Source organism: Protopterus annectens, chromosome 6.part0, assembly GCF_019279795.1.
Source record: "Protopterus annectens isolate FY-2018-M chromosome 6.part0, PAN1.0, whole genome shotgun sequence".
Taxonomy (NCBI): Eukaryota; Metazoa; Chordata; order Ceratodontiformes; family Protopteridae; genus Protopterus; species Protopterus annectens.
The window spans coordinates 1,253,244,521-1,253,266,056 of NC_056737.1; positions in this window are offsets into that span (position 1 = coordinate 1,253,244,521).

Here is a 21,536-nt window from a genome sequence, read left to right on the forward strand (position 1 = left end):
ATATAGACTGGGAGCATTATACCAGCTCCAACAGTGTAGGACAAAAGTTCATTGAATCCACAAACCAAAAGGCCCAGGAACAACGCATCACCCCACAAGAGGGTAAGCATACTGGATGTGATAATCAGCAACATGGGTACGGGATGTCAAGATGAGAAGTGTATTGCTCACTGGTAAAACCAGACCATAGAGTAATCACACTGGATATACAAATCCTGACCACAGTCCCTGGCCGGAAAACCACAGTGGAAAACATGTGCTAAGCAATATTTGCGCACCTCCAAACTGATGTGGAATCCATTAAAAGTTCCATGCAGGTGCAAAATATGGGCCACACCTCAGAACCTGTAATACAGCCATTCCATGAACACTGCCAGGAATGCTTGGATTATGCAGTCCTAAATTAAAACAAGACACAGTGCCTAAATCTGGCATGGTGGACACCAGCCATAACCAAAACATGCAAGAGAATGAGGAAGCTACTACATGATAGAGCAAACATGAACAATGAAGTAATTACTGATCAGTAGTATGGCAATAAAATCTGTCCACACATGCAATCCACTAAGGCCAGCCACAACAAGTGGAATCTGTGAATCCTGAGGCAATGTTACACCTGCCCCAAGTACACAGACAACCCCAACTCCACCCAAGAAATACAAATATATGTGAGAGATGCAACCATCCATCCAAACTGGAGGCTGAGCTCCCTCAACTCAGTACTCCCAAAACAAGTCAGTAGGAGAAGGTAACCACACACACCACAAACACATTCCCACATAGACCTATCACAACTGCAAACCAAACACATAAACACAGAAATACATTCCCGGAGGCAGAAATCACAAACACAGCACACCAACAGAGGCCTCTAAAGCAGACACCCAATCAAACAGCCTCCAAATATAGCACATGCAACACATAGCACACAAAGCTGGTGTGCCAAACAGTCACAGGCCAGAAGGAGAAACAACATGCCTGATACAGTTGTAATAGGTGACTCGATAGTCAGACACACTGCTGTCCCACACACCAGACTGAACAAGGGAAAGGGTACAGTAAGCTGCCTGTAGGCTGCCACAATATGCCACATAACAGAAATATGTAGGTCACTCCAAAGCAAGTAGAAATATGATGCAGTCATAGTCCATGCTGGTGTGAATGACCTGAGATGTACCGCCCTAGACTACATGTAAAGAGACACAGATGAGCTAACTGATTATGTAGTCCAGGCCGGTATGACACTCACCGTTCGCAGCATCCTACCCTTACCAAGAATAATGCCACAGTACAAACACGGAATGATCAGTCATAGCAAGTGGCACACTTACTGGTGTCATTCCAAGGGGATCCAATGTCCGTCTGCTTGGGATGTCATGCTTGACAAGCCACGCAGCTGTCCTTGGGATGGCCTGCACCTGTTACCCCTGGGCATCTGAATATTGGATAAGGCCTTTGCCACCTCCATAGAGCCTTTTGTAAGCAAGGCTGAAAAGACTGACCCACCACCCTAGAAAACATAAGTGGGAAGAAACATAAGGGAAATGCTGACCAATGCCAGATGTGTACACCCCAATATACATGCTCCCGAGGCCATCCCCAGAATGGAGAACATCGATGTCTGTGCAGTGACAGAAACCTGCTGCAAGCCTCCTGACAGCACACCAGCACTACCAGGTTATACCACGTACCATGTGTCATGGCCCCAAAACCTGGAACAAAACATAAAAGGAGGGTGAGTATCCATAGGCAGCACAGACACCCATACATCCAGGTAACTGACAATGCACAAGGCAGTGGAGTTTACCCATGTGCAACTAACTGTAGGCAAGACTGCTGTGCAGTCTGTAGCATGCTACAGACCGCACTCTCACACACAAACCCACCCAACCGTCCTGAAGACACTGGACAGTATGAATGTCCCACCAAATACCAAACAAGGTACCACAAATTACCACATAGGTGGTAAACCATTATGTATGGAAGGAGTAACCAGGGACCTAGGGACACAAGTGGACAGTAACCTGTTATGTGACACCCACATTGCCAATGTGGCTAGGAAGACTGTCTACATTTGACACCGTATCAGGAAAGGAGTCACATCTACGGCAACAGAGGTCACTGTGCCCCTATACTTTCTCTAATCACACCCATAATCTAGTACAATGCCTCATATGGGATGTACCTTACCTGACACCTGCAGCGGTTAGAAAGACCTCAAAGGTACCTCACCAAGAGGATAAAGTGTCTCAAATATATGTCATATGCTGCCTGGCTGTAGACACCCCAGCTGAATCCAGTCACATACTGCCCACACAGAGGCATTGCATGCCTGTTGTAGGAGGCCATGCCCAACACAGGAGTAATGGACATGCTCCACCCCAGAAAACACATATCCATTGGAGCTGTGAGAGTGAGAGATGTCAACCTCAACAAATAATGAAATAGGATGTGCCGGTGGGACAGATACATAATCCAGAGGCTCCCCACACCCTGGACCAGAATCCCACTCCATGTTAGGCAGAGCCCCTCACTGACACTGTTCAACAGGAATCTTGCCAAGTGGATGGATGATTGTAGAGTTACACTGGGTGTCTACACTGTGTCATGTCCAGACAGAGGCACAGCAAAGCAAATCATAAATGGCCATAATATTCACATAGCAAGGGGTGTCAAAAGCCACACACACTCTGGCTAGGCTAACAAATGCCCAGGGTGGATAGCCTAGTATGAACCTATGAACCTATGTAGATACAAATTGTACAGGACACTAAGGATAATCCCAAGGCTTACACAACTGATGGTAGGAACCATGTTGGGAATTCACAGATATGCCCTGAATCACACAAATATCACAAACACACACACATATTGCCAACATACATCCTGACAGGTGCAGTGCAAACCCCGAATGCAGAATATCTATCCCAGCAGACTGCTGGCCCCCTGACATTGCAGATGCTGAGGTAACAGCCAACATCTACAAAGCAAAACACACAGCAGCAATGGTATGAGATGGTGTCCTGGGCTTAGTGCAACATGGACTCCAAGATGAATGGAATGCCAAACCACACTACTGCTCAATGTCAGCCTTACCACAGAATATGTACCCAAAGAGCAGTGTACAACAACAGTGGTCCTTCTCAACAAAGGTGTTGCCTGAATGGATACTGAACAGTACTACCCCAGAATCATGAGAAGCTCGGTTTGCACAGCTATGGAAAGGATCAGCATGTACCACAGACATAAAGATGTTGGGGACCTACTGACACCGGACCCAACCCAGTGTGGCCTTCTCAAGTGCAGATCCTGCCCCTAACCATGTTTGACTCAATTGAAACAGTCATTAAGGTAATTGATGAGGGCAATGTGCTCCACACAGTGTATCTGGACCTTGCAAAGGCTTCTATACAATACCCTACATGTTCAGTATAGATAGGCTCACCAGCTTAAATATAAACCCACATGTCAGTAGAGGGGTTGCAAACCAGACCAAGGACAGAACAGACATGGTCAGACATGCTTCAGCCATGTCAGACTACAAACCAGATATAACTGGCATCCCACAAGGCTTTGTCCTGGTATCTCCCTCGTCTGGTATATATGTCCCATAGGTACAGGCAAACATGGAAGGACTGTGTCCGAACATGTTTGCAGAGGACTACAAACTGCTCACCACATATGATCCACCAGCTGACACAAGCATCCCACAAAAGGGCCACATAGAAACAGACAACTGGTGCCATAGCCATGTCAGGAAGCTAAGTGCAGAAACGTGTATAGTCAACCCCGTGGATATACAGTAAGTGCCCACCAATTACCACATAGGTGTTAACCCATTATGTAGTTAACATGTAATGAGAGACCTGGGGACACAGGGTGATAGATATCCTGCATTGGACAAACATGTGCTGTAGTGTTTACAGAAACATACCATATACCCACCTAATCATGAAGGCTGTCAGATCTAGATAAGGGAGGTCATTGTGGCTCTGCAGTCATCCTTCATCAGCGGTACAATCTACTACAATAGCCCCTGTGGGATGTACCTCAGCAGACACCTCCATCAACCGTAAAGCCCCAACAGTACCTCATCAGGAGTATCAAACAGCCTGCACAGATGCCATGTGTTGCCTGTGTTGCTGGCATCAATAAACATGCTGCACCTTGTACAATCTGAATGGCAGTGAGCTATGCACATGAGAGACCTGAACCCCAGCACTGACTTACATAGGACAAGCTGTACTGTGTGATCCATAACACAGAAGCCACACCCACCCATGAGTGAACCCTCAGCACAGGCTACCCATAGAGTCACTTATCAATCTTCCTCAATAGGAATCCTGATGGGTGGACGGGAGATGGTAGATTTATCCTGGGTATCACTGTCATGTCACAGGTAGACAGAGGCACAGTATACTAACCATGACATATGTCGTGGCAAACTCCTCTTACAATGTGTGTAGAAGGACAAACACACTCTCCAACTAGCATTAGACATGGACTAGGGCACATCGCTAGTGTTTGCAATTGTACACCTATGTTGTGGAATACACTACCAATGTTGGACAAGCCTGGTGTAAGTAGTTCATATCTGAACAGAATGCAACATGGTCAGATGTATACAACTGGCCCCTAACCAGGCTGTTGTGCCCACTATCAAAATGTAAAGCAGTGATAGCAGTAAAGCCCAGGATACTGTCCACCACAGTCAAAGTACTACCAGTACACTATACAGTACTACAGTGTTAGGTCAGTGTGAAAGGATGTTGACAACTGTATGCAAAGTATCCCATGCAAACACTGCAGGCACAGTATAATCCTGTTGTGTTCACACACAAAGCAGTTGTACAGTAACTACACAACATGACACACAACACACAACACACAACCATAAACGGGTGATAGTTGTTGAAGTTCACACACATCCACAAATGTGGTGGGCTGCAGAGTCCAACATATGGAATGCTCACACTGGGCATGCTCACACACTTTGACAACATGCCATGGGAAGGCTGAACTGGGCATGCTCACACACTTAGGCCAAATCTCGGTTTAGCAGTTGGACACACATATCTGGTATTGTTATGTGTTATGCCAGGAACCAACCACATTACAGCAGTCTGCCCAGTGCACACAGTTAAATGACTACAGAGACATACGTGATATAGTGGATCCCTCTCATATGCAAACATTTTCCACAGATGCACAAGTTGTTCATACAAACAGGGAATGCTATGGCAATAAAGATATGCGAACAGTCTATCAGCAACAAATAATGTGCATTTGACAATTAAACATAATGGTGTAGAGGTCAACACTAGGCTGTTTGCCCTAGGGAATGACAGCTTAGCCATAGTGTGCTTGGTGTCTGCCTCCCCACAGGATGCACATTCCCCTTTCTAAACACAGATGATGTCAGCACCCTATAAGTACAGCAGGAGAAAAGAAACTTCCCAATAATCCGAATAGCGCGCTCCGCTAATGCATCCGTCTCAAGTGTCATAACATAGTTAGGTTGGGGTTTCAAATCCTGCAAATGCTCAGTGTGTGTGTGTGTGGGGTTGGTGTGTGTTTAAGTCTGTGTGAGGGCAATGTCCCTTTTGGCAAATAGGATAAGACACTACAGGATGCACATTCCCTTTCTAAACACCGATGATGTCAGCACCCTATAAGTACAGCAGGAGAAAAGAAACCTCCCAGTAATGCGAATAGCGCGCTCCGCTAATGCGTCCGTCTCAAGTGTCATTACATAGTTAGGTAGGGGTTTGAATCCTGCGAATGGCAAGTGTGTGTGTTTGTTTGAGGGGGGTTTGTGTGTGTGAGGGAAATGTCCCTTTTGGCAAATAGGATAAGACACTACAGGATGCACATTCCCTTTCTAAACACCGATGATGTCAGCACCCTATAAGTACAGCAGGAGAAAAGAAACCTCCCAGTAATGCGAATAGCGCGCTCCACTAATGCGTCCGTCTCAAGTGTCATAACATAGTTAGGTAGGGGCTTGAATCCTGCAAGTGTGTGTGTGTTTGTCTGAGGGGGGTGTGAGGGAAATGTCCCTTTTGGCAAATAGGATAAGACACTACAGGATGCACATTCCCTTTCTAAACACCGATGATGTCAGCACCCTATAAGTACAGCAGGAGAAAAGAAACCTCCCAGTAATGTGAATAGCGCGCTCTGCTAATGCGTCTGTCTCAAGTGTCATAACATAGTTAGGTAGAGGTTTGAATCCTGCGAATGGCAAGTGTTTGTCTGAGGGGGGTTTGTGTATGTGAGAAAAATGTCCCTTTTGGCAAATAGGATAAGACACCACAGGATGCACATTCCCTTTCTAAACACCGATGATGTCAGCACCCTATAAGTAAAGCAGGAGAAAAGAAACCTCCCAGTAATGCAAATAGCGCGCTCTGCTAATGCGTCCGTCTCAAGTGTCATAACATAGTCAGATAGGGGTTTGAATCCTGCAATTGGCAAGTGTGTGTTTTTGGCTGAGGGGGGTTAGTGTGTGTGAGGAAATGTCCCTTTTGGCAACTAGGTGAACAGACTACAGGATGCTCATTCCCTTTTCTAAACACTGATGATGTCAGCACTCTATAAGTATAGCAGGAGAAGGGAAAGCTCCCAGTAATGCGAATAGCGTGCTCTGCTAATGCATCTGTCTCAAGTGTCATAACATAGTTAGGTAGGGTTTTGGATCCTGTGAATGACAAGTGTGTGTGACTGTCTGAGGGGGGTTAGTGTGTGTGGCGGTTATGTCCATTTTGGCAACTAGGTGAACAGACTACAGGATGCCCATTCCCTTTTCTAAACACTGATGATGTCAGCACTCTATAAGTATAGCAGGGGAAGGGAAAACTCCCAGTAATGCAAATAGCGTGCTCTGCTAATGTGTCTGTCTCAAGTGTCATAACATAGTCAGATAGGGGTTTGAATCCTGCAATTGGCAAGTGTGTGTTTTTGGCTGTTGTTGGTTAGTGTGTGTGAGGACAATGTCCTTTTGGCAACTAGGTGAACAGACTACAGGATGCACATTCCCCTTTCTAAACACTGTTCAGCAGACGGCCATGGCTCTGGCACAAGTTGTCTGTTGCTATGATGCCCCTTTGGAAGATGCTTGTGTCAGCTGGAGAGTCGATTATGGTGGCCAGTTTGCAGTCATCTGCATATTTGGACAGCCACAGTCCATCCGTGTTGGCCTGTACCTCCAATAAATATATACCAAACAAGAGGGTCCCAGGACTGAGCCTTGTGGGACACAACCCGTAACTGTTATGGGGTCTGGCATGGCTCCAGTAATGCTAACCATGTGGGTTCTGTCCTTGAGCCACTGTGCAATCCACCTAGTGACATAGGGGCTTATATTTAAGCTGGTGAGCTTCCCTAGAATGCCCAAGTGGGGCATTGTTGCGAAGGCTTTTGCAAGGTCCAGGTAGGCTGTGTGAACCACCTTCCCCTCGGCAATGGCCTTGGTGACTGTATCAAAGAAATCAACCAGGTTACACCCGGTAGTGCTGGTGTGCTCTCAGTAGCCCTGAACCAGGCATCTGTTACTGCACAGATATCGATGTTTTCCATGCCAAGGAGTGTTTTGGGTGCATGCATCTGGAGGTTTAGACATCTGGCGTTGGGTAGCATTGCTCATAGTGTCTTATCCCTTGTGATACCTATGAAGGTGGGTTTGTCATTTGAGCCCTGCCTAACATAGGCACTATGGGGGTAGCAAGAGCCTTTGCCAATATCTGAAAGGCCAGGGGTGACAGGTGCAGGCCGTCCCAGCAAAGCAGGTAGTTCAACAGAAGATGAATGTGTGAAGGTGTAGTGCCTGTGATTAGTTAGCAGTAGCATATATGACTGCTCACGTGGACACATGCCAGGCAGGTCATATGCACTGTGTCACAGGCAATGTACATGTGAACAGGACAAACAGTGACAACCTGTCAAGTGGGACATGGACATACATATAGTAGGCTATGCAGATGGCACTAGGAGTCCACAGAAGCTCTATAACTATGCATTGCAGGTGTGATCAGTATTCCAGGGTAATTGCAAGCAAACATGCATGCAAACAAAGATACAGTAAACAGGGCTCCATGTAGTCCATTGTACAACAAACAAGCTGTACCAGTTCCAGTAGGTAACACTGCAAATAGGCAGGCACTATGCACATGTACATGGAAATACACGGGTCAGATGGCTAGGGTCCAGTCTCAGTGCACACAAGTGTACAGACCATGCATGTACTGTCAGGATGTACAATAACTGGATAGAAACCCATGTGCTCATACCTGCAGTAATACACATGTCAAATAACTGACACTGAGCCTTCATTCAGTGGTTCCATACTTAGTAGGATGTATGCTCCCTGGCCTGCCACCACAGTATCCCTGACATATATGGGGACTCTCCCTCCTGTGACAGTTAGTTATGTGTGTTGGGGCTGTCTAGCATGGTATGGGATGTGAGCATGCAGTGCTAGGGTGCTCCTGTGTGTCCTGTACCAGTCGTGTAGTACTGCACACATATCAACATCCTCAAACATGCGCAACGCAGAGTCTAGTGTGGGCAACATGCCACTTGCAATTTACATGTCCATCATTGTGTATTACTACATTCATTACCCTATCCCTGTGCTACCTATGTATGTAGCCTTCTGTTGACATCATTACCAACAGTATGCCAACATGTGCAGATGATACACTATGGTACTTACCATGGGTGTAGACAACAGGACATGACAATCACACACTTACTGCATCAGGCATGCTGTGATATACCCACAATTAATTCAGCACACAGTACTGTTAACAACATGATACTATTACTACACATCTATGTGGTCACCCTGTGCATCAGCAACATGTTAACCTGTACCTGCACAGTTGTTACAGATTGCAGGAGGTGGCACAGTTTCATCATATGCACAGGGTGTAAACCTGGTATGCCTGAGTCAGCCACCCATACCACCAATTGACATGTATGTGTATGCGTGTTGGTGAGGGACAGCAGTAGAAGGTGGGGCAATGTTGATGCAGTGTGTGCGCATGCGGTAGCCCTAGGTGTTGTCAATTTGCATGTGTGTATGGATGCACACAGTTCCACCTCATGGCTGCCATATACTGGTGTTTGTGGACAGCCACAGACTGTACCTGCCAGGTCATACAGATCAGTGTCTCTGGCCACGGACACGGTACCTGTGCCTTGCAGGGGTGCTACGGACCGTATCCAGTACCAACCCAGACTGGGTACTATCATCAGAAGCAGGTGTTCGTTGACTGGACACAGATCCCTGTCGGCCTGGCCAGAGCCACGCGGCACTTGGCCTCCTGGGGCGGTCTGATGACAGCACAGACCCAGCATTGCTGGGGCTGCTGCTGGCACTACGGGCGGCATGCCCTGTTGTCGCCCGCCGACTGCCAGCTGCTGCTGTTGCTGGCATACGGCCACGTCGACACCTCAACCGCCCACCATCGCCCTGGCGCATGGACATGTAGTTGTGGAACCGGTCTAATATGTCCCCACAACGGCTGTCTATGACATCGGTGAAATCACGGGTGGCAGCCGCAACGCCACGGCTACTGTCAGTCATGGCGGCGTGACATGCCGTCAGCTGCCTCAGACCCTGTCTGGTGTACCGTTCCATACGTGACTGTGCCTGCATGACAGTCCCAAACATAGCTGAGGTTGTAAGACCTCTGTGGGCACGTCTGACAGGGGCAGTACGCCCATGGATGCTCCCACGAGAACCCTGGACATCTGTCTGTGTGGTACCATCTCTGGGCCATGCCCATGGCTGCTGTGTGGGAGGCATGTGCCACAGATACCACATTACCCTGGTCAATGCCCACTGTATGCTGTCCATCACCTAGGGACAGTGGTGACAAGGGGTGTATTGGCAGGATAACTGTGCGCATTGATGGGGTTGACAGCTGTGTACTGTCAATCGGCTGACCAATGGCGGACCCTGGCATACCTTCCTGTGCCATTACACCGATGTCATCATTATCAGTACTCACGGCACCTGACTCAGGTTCCCTGCTACATGACACCAGAGCAGCAACAGAACCTGTGGGAAGGAAACAGGAAACACAGTTTACAATGTCTACACATTACCAGCGATGCACACATGCACAGGTGCACACATGCACACATGCACACATGCACACATGCACAGGTGCACACATGCACACATGCACACATGCACACATGCACACGTGCACACATGCACACATGCACACCTGCACAGGTGCACACATGCACACATGCACACATGCACATGCACAGGTGCACACATGCACACATGCACACATGCACATGCACACATGCACACATGCACACAGTTTCACACAATTGTACAGTACTCAGTATGCGTGATATCAACACACAGACACAGACACACCTACATGCATACAAAGAGCACTACTAAGTGAGCCAAATAGTACTATTACTATCAACACTATTACAGGAATTGTTAATACACACTCACCAGCATGGATAGGCTGCATTGCTGTTATACCAGAGGGTCCTGCAGACATGAAGAAACTAATGTCAGTGGGCACAACTGTGCCATTGTTACTGAGAATGATACAGGTCAGGAGTACAACAGTCGCCTTTCACAGGTCAGCAGCTAATATTGAGGATATCACACTTGCACATTAAATACTATGGTGACAGCTACAAACCAAGGACACACCTCACACATGCATTAACTACCAGTGTACACAACAGTCAACTATACATATGACATATTACCTGCACGTTCACTGTCTTGCTGCTGTGTGGCTCCAGCCTCCATCATGATGCATGTCTGCTGCTGCTGTTGTTGCTGGTGGACTGGAGCCACTACACTCAGGAGTAGTCCCTCCAGTCTGGTGAGTGGGGGATGTGTAGCCACCCCACCACCTGTGGCGACGTGTTGCCTGTGGATATCTGACGCAGGGTGACGGACATGTCTGATTAAATGGCTGCAGTGATGTGGCACCTGTTCATAAGTGCTATTATGCGTGCCTATGTCATTTACCCGACGGACAAGGTCTTGCCACAGTGCAGCCCTCTCCTGCTGATTCTGGCTGATGCAGGAAAAGAGTATTGCATAGTCCCGCACCAGGCTCTGGTGTATCTCCTCATCCTCAGCTGTGGAGTAGGTGGGGTTCCGCGGGTGGGCCATGTACCTGAGAAAGAAAATAACCTGGTATCAGCAATATATGTCAGCAGAATTTGGCACACATACTACACATGCTGCTCGACTGTTATGATACAACATATCTCACATATGTAGCATCTGTCTGTCTATTGGTGGATACACATGTAGATGGCCAGGTATCAGTGCTCGGCCAGCAACTGTGCAACAGTACCTGGCTGACTCCATACGACATACTACCAAACCCCAGCAGTCAGAACACCAATTCAGGTCAGAAGCACCTCCTCACTCTGGGGGGTTGTATCTAGGTACTGTATGGCCTACATCAGCAACTACTGTGAGCTGACCACACACTGATTGCCCTGGATATACATATCCCACCTCCACCACCAGCACAGATGACTATAGTGCATAACATTACAGATACAAACTTTACACTTTGTAACAGTGATATGGTATCCTTACAGCCCACTGGGCCAGTGGCAGATACAACCCACAATGCTGACCCCTACACAATTGCTTTCTACAGACATCTCCGAGAATGCATGGATCATGCAATCCCATATATGACCAAGACACTCTCCACAAAGGGACAGCATCCTGTCTGGTGGACCCCAGCCATAGACAGATTGTATTACAGAAGATGGAAGCTACTACAAGACAGAGCATCATTCACTAAAGGGAGGGCATGTCTGAGCAGCACTGGTAAGGATCTATTTCCCATCATACTGACTACATGGGCAACGTTGAGAGGGAAATCAAGAGTGACACTACAGATGACCAGGAGGCCTTCTTCAGTTATGTTAGCAACCTGGTCAGGAGCCATCCTCTATGCCCATAGGTAGTACACAACACATATTTCACTGACACCACAGATATCGACTACATTGTGGCGGACAGGTTCAGTGCAGGTGTCACCCGCCCTCCCCCTGTAATAAGGCATAGTTATCCCAGCTGACTGTAACCTCCCCGTCATCACAGATGTCCAGGTGAGAGACACCCGCAGGACAGCAGAATACACAACATGGATGGGACCTGATGGTATCCCCAGTTGCATGCTACATAACCTCTGACAGGAGCTAAACATACATATAGAAGTGTTATGTAACACTAGCCTGACTACAGGATATGTACCTGTACACTGGCGCACAGCAGCAGTGGTTCCACTCCATGAAGGAGGCACCTCACCATACCAATACAATACAACACAATACATTACATTACAATACAATACTATACAATATGCTATTGCCCCTGTGTCTACAGCAGCGTACTGTTCTGCTACCCTGACCATTGTGACACATGTGGTGTGATGGTACCTGCTGCTGTCACACAGTTACACAGGGTGACTCATATGGCATATTACCTATCTGACTAACATTCAGCAGGGGTATGTGTGACATCTACTCATGGGGAGTCTTGCTTCTTAACACTGTGTGGTTTATTGCAGGGTGTGTCTTATCTGTGGGTAGGAACTCTTACCTCCACATGTGCACAATATTGCAGTGGCACGGACGACACACAGCAGACATTTAGGTTGTGGATGGTGGGAGGTGTTACTATGGTTGTTGGACATCTGTCATGAGTGTGACCTCCATATGTAAATCTGGGAGTGGTAACCTCTATGTGGGTAGCATATGTGTACTCCGTGGTGTTGTCAGTCACTGTGCATTGGTAATGTGTTTGAGTGCATTGTCACAGTGTTGTACATGTCACTGTGTCCTTCTCTATATCTGTAGCTGTCATGTGAGGTCCATACCATGGCATCCATTATGTGCTGTGGGGGGTACACCGACCTACATGTCCATACCTGACTCACCATGTCCGCGGACACATACCATGTGCAGGTATTCCAGGGATAGTGTGCCACTGTGACTATTATTGGGGCCACTATTGTACACATTTCTGACCCTGCTCACCCCTGACACATGCAGTGGTGGGCGGCCAATCACATATCTGGTGGTTACTGGTGTAGGTGATCTGGAATGTGGTATGGTACTCCGGATTTGACACTGGTGCTCACTCCATGCCTTTGTCACCAGGCACCTGTTGCAATACATCTGTACACATGTGCCTCACTCAGACTTTATATACATCTCTCTCTCTCTCTATATATATATATATATATATGTATATAGATATATCTATATGTATATAGATATATATATCTATATATATATATATATATATATATATATATATATATATATATATATATATATATATATATGTCCGTATACATATACACATATATATATTGATGTACATATATTGCTATAGATGTGTAGGGGGGGGCACAGGGGGGGTGGGACAGGCTGTGTTGTATGTCATCATATACAATCATACCTGTAGGTAGTCAGATCAGTCTGTCTATGTATATGTATCTACATATATCTATATCTGCATGCGTGCATTACATAGATATGTTGGTACAATATTCTATCTACATCTGTCTATGTATTCCTACATCTCTCTCTCTATGTATGTATACATATATGCATATTATATATATATATATATATATATATATATATATATATATATATATATACATATATATATACACATACATATGTTGACATACATACATATCCATATGTTAGACAGGTATATCAACATATTTGTCTACCATACTGTATACACACACTAACATACTGCTAAACATACATAACTGTGTAACCTAATTTGTACATGGCACTACAACCTACAATCAAACAACATTGATATGTGCACATAGATGCTCTCACATACAAATGTATGTACAGCCTTCACTGATAGTTGCTGTATGTCTCCTGCCCTTTACACATCTTCATATACATATGGATACAGACCAATGACACATATGGAGGGTTCACAGTATGTAGACCTTTATAGTATTACTTTACATTACCTGTGTTTGTCACAGCTGCTTGTGCTGCTGTATGGTTCTCTGTCCTGCTGCTCCACTTCCCAGTTGTCAGCTTTCAGGTAGCTGTTGCTGAACAATTTGTTTCTGTCTGCTTAAATGCAGTTCTGTCTCTGTCTCTCTGTCTCTGTCTCTCTCTCTCTCTGTCTCTGTCTGTCTCTCACGCCCTTCTCAGGGTGCAATGAAAGTATTGCATGCGTGGACATGGAGTACAGCATACTTTGTAGGTATCTGCATATGCCCATGTGATGGCCTCTGCACCAATTGTTAGCCAGCATTTGCTAATTGCATGCAGCCAGTTGTGTACTGATTGCAGTTCTCACTGTGATTTCAGAACAGTGCTATAAAAAGGTGTGTGAGATAGGCGTAGCCCTTTCAGATGTTAAGGGCAGGGACCATGCTGTTATGCTGTGGACAATGTTCTGTGAGTGTAAAGGTTGGTATCTCTCTCATATTTCCAGGTGTGTTGTAGATTAACATTCCTCCATTCATTTCTCCAGTTTCCTGTACTAACTGTGTATGTACACTGACAACTACAACTACTACTACTGTTAATGTGTGTGTGTGTGTGTGTGTGCTTTCCTTTCACTTTTGCTTGCACTCTGTTGCTAAGGCTTCAATAGTTGCCCTTTACAGTCACTACTTGTATGCCTGCTAGGTGTCTTGACTGTAGTGTGCTGCTGTAGCTTTCCTATTTTCCATGTACATTCACACCTTGGAATGCTTGCTATATCTGCTAGGGTGTTACAGCATGCAGTGTGGTCTGGCCATGGTGTGGGCCTTGACATCTATTAGGGTATTTGAGTATGCTGCTGAGCAGGCCCCAGAGACTTTCAGGTTCATCAGTTATGTGCCTCATGGAATGGTACATATCAGTGGGGTACACCCATTAAAATGTCTGGTATGCTGCAGTTGTGACTGTGGGTTAGCATGGGCATATGTATTACTACACTTTTTCTGCCATGCAAGTGGTGAATACTTTCCGACTCCATAGTTACCATTGCATGTGTTACACCTTTCTGCCTACTGTTTGTACATTTCACATGGGGTCTGTGGGGCATCCCTGTAAGACATTCACTGTTGCTATGTCTAGGCTCTTAACTATTCAAATATGGTGGTGTTGGACCCGTCATGTGTACAGATATTTGCAGGCTGTCCACATTTCTGCCTCATAATTTGGTCAATATCTCATGCACACCTTTATCTGGCAAGTCACTCTGGGCTCAAGTCAGAATATGGTGACAAACATTCAAGTTCCAGACTGCATACCCTTCCAAACATCCCACAAAGTGTAGACCCTGTTACTTTCTAAACTATCTGCATTTGTTGTAACTTTATTTGTAATGTGTCCCTGGTTTTGGGCCTTTGCTCCACATATTTTATTACTTGGTCCGGATGTGTTCCTGTAAGAGGTTGTGGGGTATGGGCAGTGCTTATCCTGCTGTGAGTATGTGTGTGTGTGTCTTGCAAGGTGCTATGGTGACATTATTACCTACTAGCTTCCAACTAGCATGGCTGTTTCTGTTCACACACTACTATTATGGAAATCCACCAGTTTTGTTTGTAATTCTAAATGTCATGCTTTGTGTACTACACATCTATATTCCCTTTACATTCATTCCTACTGTTACATGATATATTTACTTTAGCACAATGTTCTTGTATAAGAGTCATGGCTTAGTGGTAAGTCATGCAGACTACAGTTGCCAAGGTCCTGGGTTGGGACTCACAGTGGGATTTTATTTTCTTTTGAACTGAGTACAGGACCTGTCAATCAAAGTGACTAAGGCACTTTTAAGCAGTTGTAACCGGTTAGCGCTGGTTTGCGGAGCTCACGCATGCGCACTGGCGGTTAGCTCACGCACACGCCAAGACACCTGATTACAACCACTTAAACGTGCTTACTCTTGCGACACCCGCTTATTTTCCTTTGAAAGAAAAGAAAATGGGGAGACAGGAAAGTGGTGAAAAAGGGGTCACAAAGAGGGTAAGACAGTAGGGAAACAAGCTTGGGATGTGCAGGAGGGATGTAGGTAAGGCCCATAGCTGCCCATTTCTTCATCAGCAACAGCTGTGCATATGTATGTAATTTGGTGTGACATTTGAAACCTTCCACCCCTGAGAGAGGTGTCAGGACAACAATAATACTTGTTGTACAGCCAATTGAATTGATAGGTTCCATGTCCAGTAGACATGTGTGCAGAATGGGCAGCTATGTATGGGGCGTAATTTTTGTGGGTACAGAGTGCCCTTTTTTATTTTTCAGGTGAGAGTGGTATGTCAGGTGAAGGTAGTCGGTACAGCTGGGGAGGTAGGTTGGGTAGGTTAACAGACAAGACAAACAAGACGCATACAGGGGTGGTGTATGATACGTGTGGGGGGGTTACACAATTGACGGGGACGGAGGTTTGGATATCCAGAGCCCATGAGCCCACAGATGGCAACAGTGGAACTGATATCCCCACCCATAGGCAGTTGCCACTGTTCCTTCACTGCCCAGGATGGGGCTGTGCTGGGGGCTGTGTAGGCGGGCAACGGGCATGCCCGTTAGTTGCGCCACCCGTGCCTCGAGCTGGCGTAGGGGCTCAAGGACAGAGTCACGAATCTCCCTACGCACCACAGTCCGGACATTACGGAGGGTGAGTGGTGGATCTCCTCCGGCCACACTTGCAGAGGGGGGGCGAGCCCCATCCCCTGCAGCGCTTCCACCCGCAGGTGGCACAGGGCCACCGGAGGAGGGTCCGGACTCGGCACTAGTGCCAGGTGCACTCGCCAGCTGAGGTGGGAGAGGTGGGTCTGCTGGAACCCGCCTTCCCTGTCGTTCTATGTTTTGCATTATGTCATGACAGTTTGGGTTAGTGACATATAATACCATTCACAGTTAGTTGTAACAGCATGCATTAGTATTCCCATTAACCAAACACCCAGATATTCACACCATTGAACAGCGTGCATAACACATGCATAATTTGAACAGAAATACACAGTCCAACAACATGCAGGGTTAATTGATGGCAACAGGCCATCAGGTGTGGATGTATGAACAGGGCAGATGCATCAACAGACATGCAAATATATATGACCCAACAGGACAAACGTCCAGGGGTGTTAATTGTGATTGCACATACCATTTTCACGTGGAATGGGTTATATGTAGTTATAGGTTGGGGTGAAGAAAGTAATATTAACACCTTCGGATAACAATACATATGCTGTACATTTCTAATAGCTACAGTTATATACACACTACTGTTCTAACTACAGTTTCCTGTATGTTAACTATTTCAACTTGGTGATAGGACTGTTAATGCAACATCAATATACATTCTATGGTTCTTCATACACATTCATATCTAGCTTTGTTCAGCTACATCTAGGGTACATTTGCTTTCTATGGCTGTAGACAAGTGTGGGTGTATGGTATATCAGACAAACATCCTATCTGCATATTGCAGACTGAGAGCAACATATCCTGATTTTGGGATACACATTCCAGATGCAGCAACACTTTGAACAGATTTAGCTGTTTGGTTTTGAATCTCACATGCATTTCATTCTGTCTTGACTGCAGTATACTTTATTCAGGGGTTATTACTACTGTATTGCTGGATTCATGGCACTTTCTCACACTCTCTCACTTGCTTTCATTTTACTATTCAGGATGGTACATCTAGGCTTTATTGACATGTTTTAACAGTAGTTATTACAATCCTTTCCAGCAGTCTCACTTCTGTCATGTTTCAGTATTTCCACAGGGATATATTTCACACATGTGATTTATCATCTTCTGCAGCTATACTTTTCAGCCTGCTGCAGGTTGTGTACTATTTTCTTACAGGCAGGGCATTTTATTTCAGGATATATGTCAGCACAGTTTCATGTTTAGCTTACACTTACAGGCTGCAAACTATTGTGATCAAGCAATACTTTCATACACTTTCACACTGTTACTTGCAGATTTTATTCCTTACTGACTACACTGCACTCTTATGCTGACTGTCATACTTTGATATTTCTTTACAGTTACTGGTAGTGGATTACTGACCTGCCTGGTGGCGCAACCGCACCAGCCTATCGCCTTAGGCTCTGCGGTTCGCAGAACGGACACCTGCAGCTGTAATATAAATGAAGTAATATTGGAATACACATCTCCATAATTTCAGCTAGTTTAACTTTTTACATACATAATTAAATGTTACTTACTCAGTGGTGGGGCGTTGGGTGTTTGCCGGGCCTCCTGGATCCAAAGGTTCAGTTGGTCCCGCTTGCGTCTCTTCAGGTCCGCATGGTGGTGACGGACCTGCTCACCTGTCCTTGGAATCCCTGTGGCACTGGTGAGTTCATGAGCCAACTGGTCCCACGCCTCAGCCCTGTATGCTCCCCAGAGGACCTGGCCCTGCATGAGTTGGGCCTCATGATTGTGGACTAGGAGCCAGGCCATGTACCTGGACTCCTCAACACCCCACCTCTGCGCTCGAAAGCGACTACCCTCTCCTACTCCTGACATTCTGCCTGCAGGTCTGTTCTACAATCGTTTATGCTGTGTATTCCCGCCTATGGGGCTTATATAGTCCGTTTTCCCGCACATATCTGTGATTGGCCATTTTGGAATTGTATCAACTTCAGTAAACCTGCATTGTCATGCTCTAGTTTGTATTCATTCCTATATATGAGCTATTATTGCATTTCTAGGTACTTCTGTCATGGCTTAGTAGTTCTGTACCTTGACTATGGTGTATAGTATCCTGGGTTCGAACCTGGCCACTGCTTTTCATTTTTCATGACTGTCTAGACATGCTGAGGGGTGTGTCTGTGTAAAGGCAGTTTTGATACGGCTTGCTCAACGTTGCCCGTCGGTTAGCTTGTTTGCGCGGTGTGCACCTCCGCGCAAACGGGGTACGCTGGTTTAAGCCTCATTTGGCTATCGGCACGCATATTCCGCTCAGCTCAGTTAGGGGCACATATATTTAGCGTGTTAAACCACTGCTCAGCTACGGGCACTCATTTTGCACCAGTTAAACCACTGCTTATCTACGGGCACATACACTCACCCTGTTAAACTGTAGCTCAGCTATGGGCACATCTGGCAGTTTTTATTCATTTCTTACCTCACATTTCTTCAATATAAATGGGCTATTTCATTACATTTTACATATATTGGGGTTTTATGTGTACATATTTGTCAGGGACTCGTTTCCTGCTTATTTTGAAAAAAAAAAAAATTGGTGTTGTGGGGGCTCGAACCATGTATGCCTGCTCTTCAGCCGACATCTCTACCGCTACGCTATTGCTTCCTGGCTTATTTTGCATATTTAGTTCTTATATGCTTTCCCACTGACTGCTAACTGTAGCTGCGCTTACGGCACGCATAAGCGAGCGCACTCACGGTTAAACATCTTTACAATTTAAAAAAAAATATGACATGTTCATTTATATTTCTTTTATGTTTAATAGTCTGTAGGGGCATGTGTTGTGTTGTGTTTATTCACATTTCTGTGGACTCTGTTGTGGGTGTCTACTTTGGGCACTTTTACACTTCTGGGGGCGTGTCCGCTTGCAGGGCTCAGCCTACGGACACGCCCCCTACTGTCTTACACGGACCGTGTTAGACTTAGGTGTGATTCAGCATGCTCTCATGAATATGCAGAGCATGCTGACATCACTCCGTTTAACTGCAGCCTCCATGTAAGAGTTATAACTCTTACACGGAGGCTTCGTGAATCCTGGGGCATGTCTCCTACTTTTGGGATCTACCTATGCTATAATTGTTTTCCAAAAAGCCTAACAATGATATGCCATCTTCTGAAGTTTGTAACTTGAGGTTGCCAAATATTATTAGGATTTTTGATACATAAAGGAACTCTAGTGCCATGAATTGTTTGTTTTACAGCTGGAGGATGACTCATAAAGAGCTTTTTGAATAGTAGTTTGTAGGTGATTTCTGTTTTGCCTGTCATTATTGTTTGTAACAGTGGTACAATGTTGCTACCTGTGAAGGTAAGAAGTTTAGCATGTATTGAATATACCTGATTGTATGAGGAGGCTTGGGTTAAGACAGGTTCTGTGCATTATTCCAAGTTTATTGTTTTATATTTCTATTACATTTGATTTTGCTTATATGGTATAATCATACAGAAACTGTTCTGGCACTATAAATAAGCAAAGTGTAAATTAGTTAAGAAGATTTTCTTGTGTGATTGCCACAAGGAGTAGCAGCAAAATCTGACTCTTGCTTTATAGTTTGCATGAAACAGTAACATAAAAACATTGCCATCTGCCTGAGGAGTAGTTGGGCAAGAAGATGTAACACCAGTATAACATGGGTAAAATGTCTTATTGCCACAGGCCATAATGCATTGGCTAATGGATAGGTTTCTGGGAATCGGTACAGCATGCCTTAGTCTCAGTAAGTGTTCCAGAGGGTTCAGTTTGTATCTCTCTTTCTGAACTGCTGAGCTCTTCTGCCAATATTCTCAATATGACTTATTCTGCTGATGGTCTAGTTCAGAAAACGTTGTGCTTAGCAGTTGGTAGTTGTGGTTAAATATAACATATTATGGTTGAGCATAATTAGAAAATAAAAATAGCTGGGAGCTGACTACATGTAGATTATGATTTATCACAATTTAGTCAATGTCATTGTCCCCACATTAGCCCAGCACCCATGGGAATATATGAGCATTGCTGAGCCACAAGGCAGGCAGCTATATGGCTTGCTAACTTACATGGAGGATACTGACATATTGTGCAGAAATTGCCACCTTGTGTTGCAGCTGTAGCTGTCATTCACATCAAACACTCATTTCCTAATATTCATCTGCACCCCCCCCAAAAAAAAAATATATTTTATAATTTGTCTGCTCAGTAAACTGCTAAGCACGTATTGCTCCACCCCACCCCTTAAAGCCATGGCAAAATCAGACTATTGGGGCAACAACTCACTGGATAAGAATTGGCTGCACTGGCCTCCCTTGAAGAACAGCCCAGTACTCCAGGCTAACATAATTCAGTACTCCAGACTAACATAATTCAGTGCTCCAGACTAACATAATTCAGTACTCCAGACTAACATAATTCAGTACTCCAGACTAACATAATTCAGTACTCCAGACTAACATAATTCAGTGCTCCAGACTAACATAATTCAGTAATCCAGACTAACATAACTCAGTACTCCAGTCTAACATAACTCAGTACTCTAGACTAACATAATTCAGTACTCCAGACTAACATAACTCAGTACTCCAGACTAACATAACTGAGTACTCCAGACTAACATAATTCAGTGCTCCAGACTAATTCCCTCACTTCATACACTTCTCCAACCCTACCAATCCTCCTGACCCCTTCTCTCCTGCAACAAAAATCTACTCCAAGTCACCAAACCCAACAACTCTGCAGGGGAAGCGCTATTCTCTTACTCCATATCCAAAATCTGGAACTCACTTCCCACTGCCATAACTACCCTCTCTTCCAGCAGTCTCTTCAAAA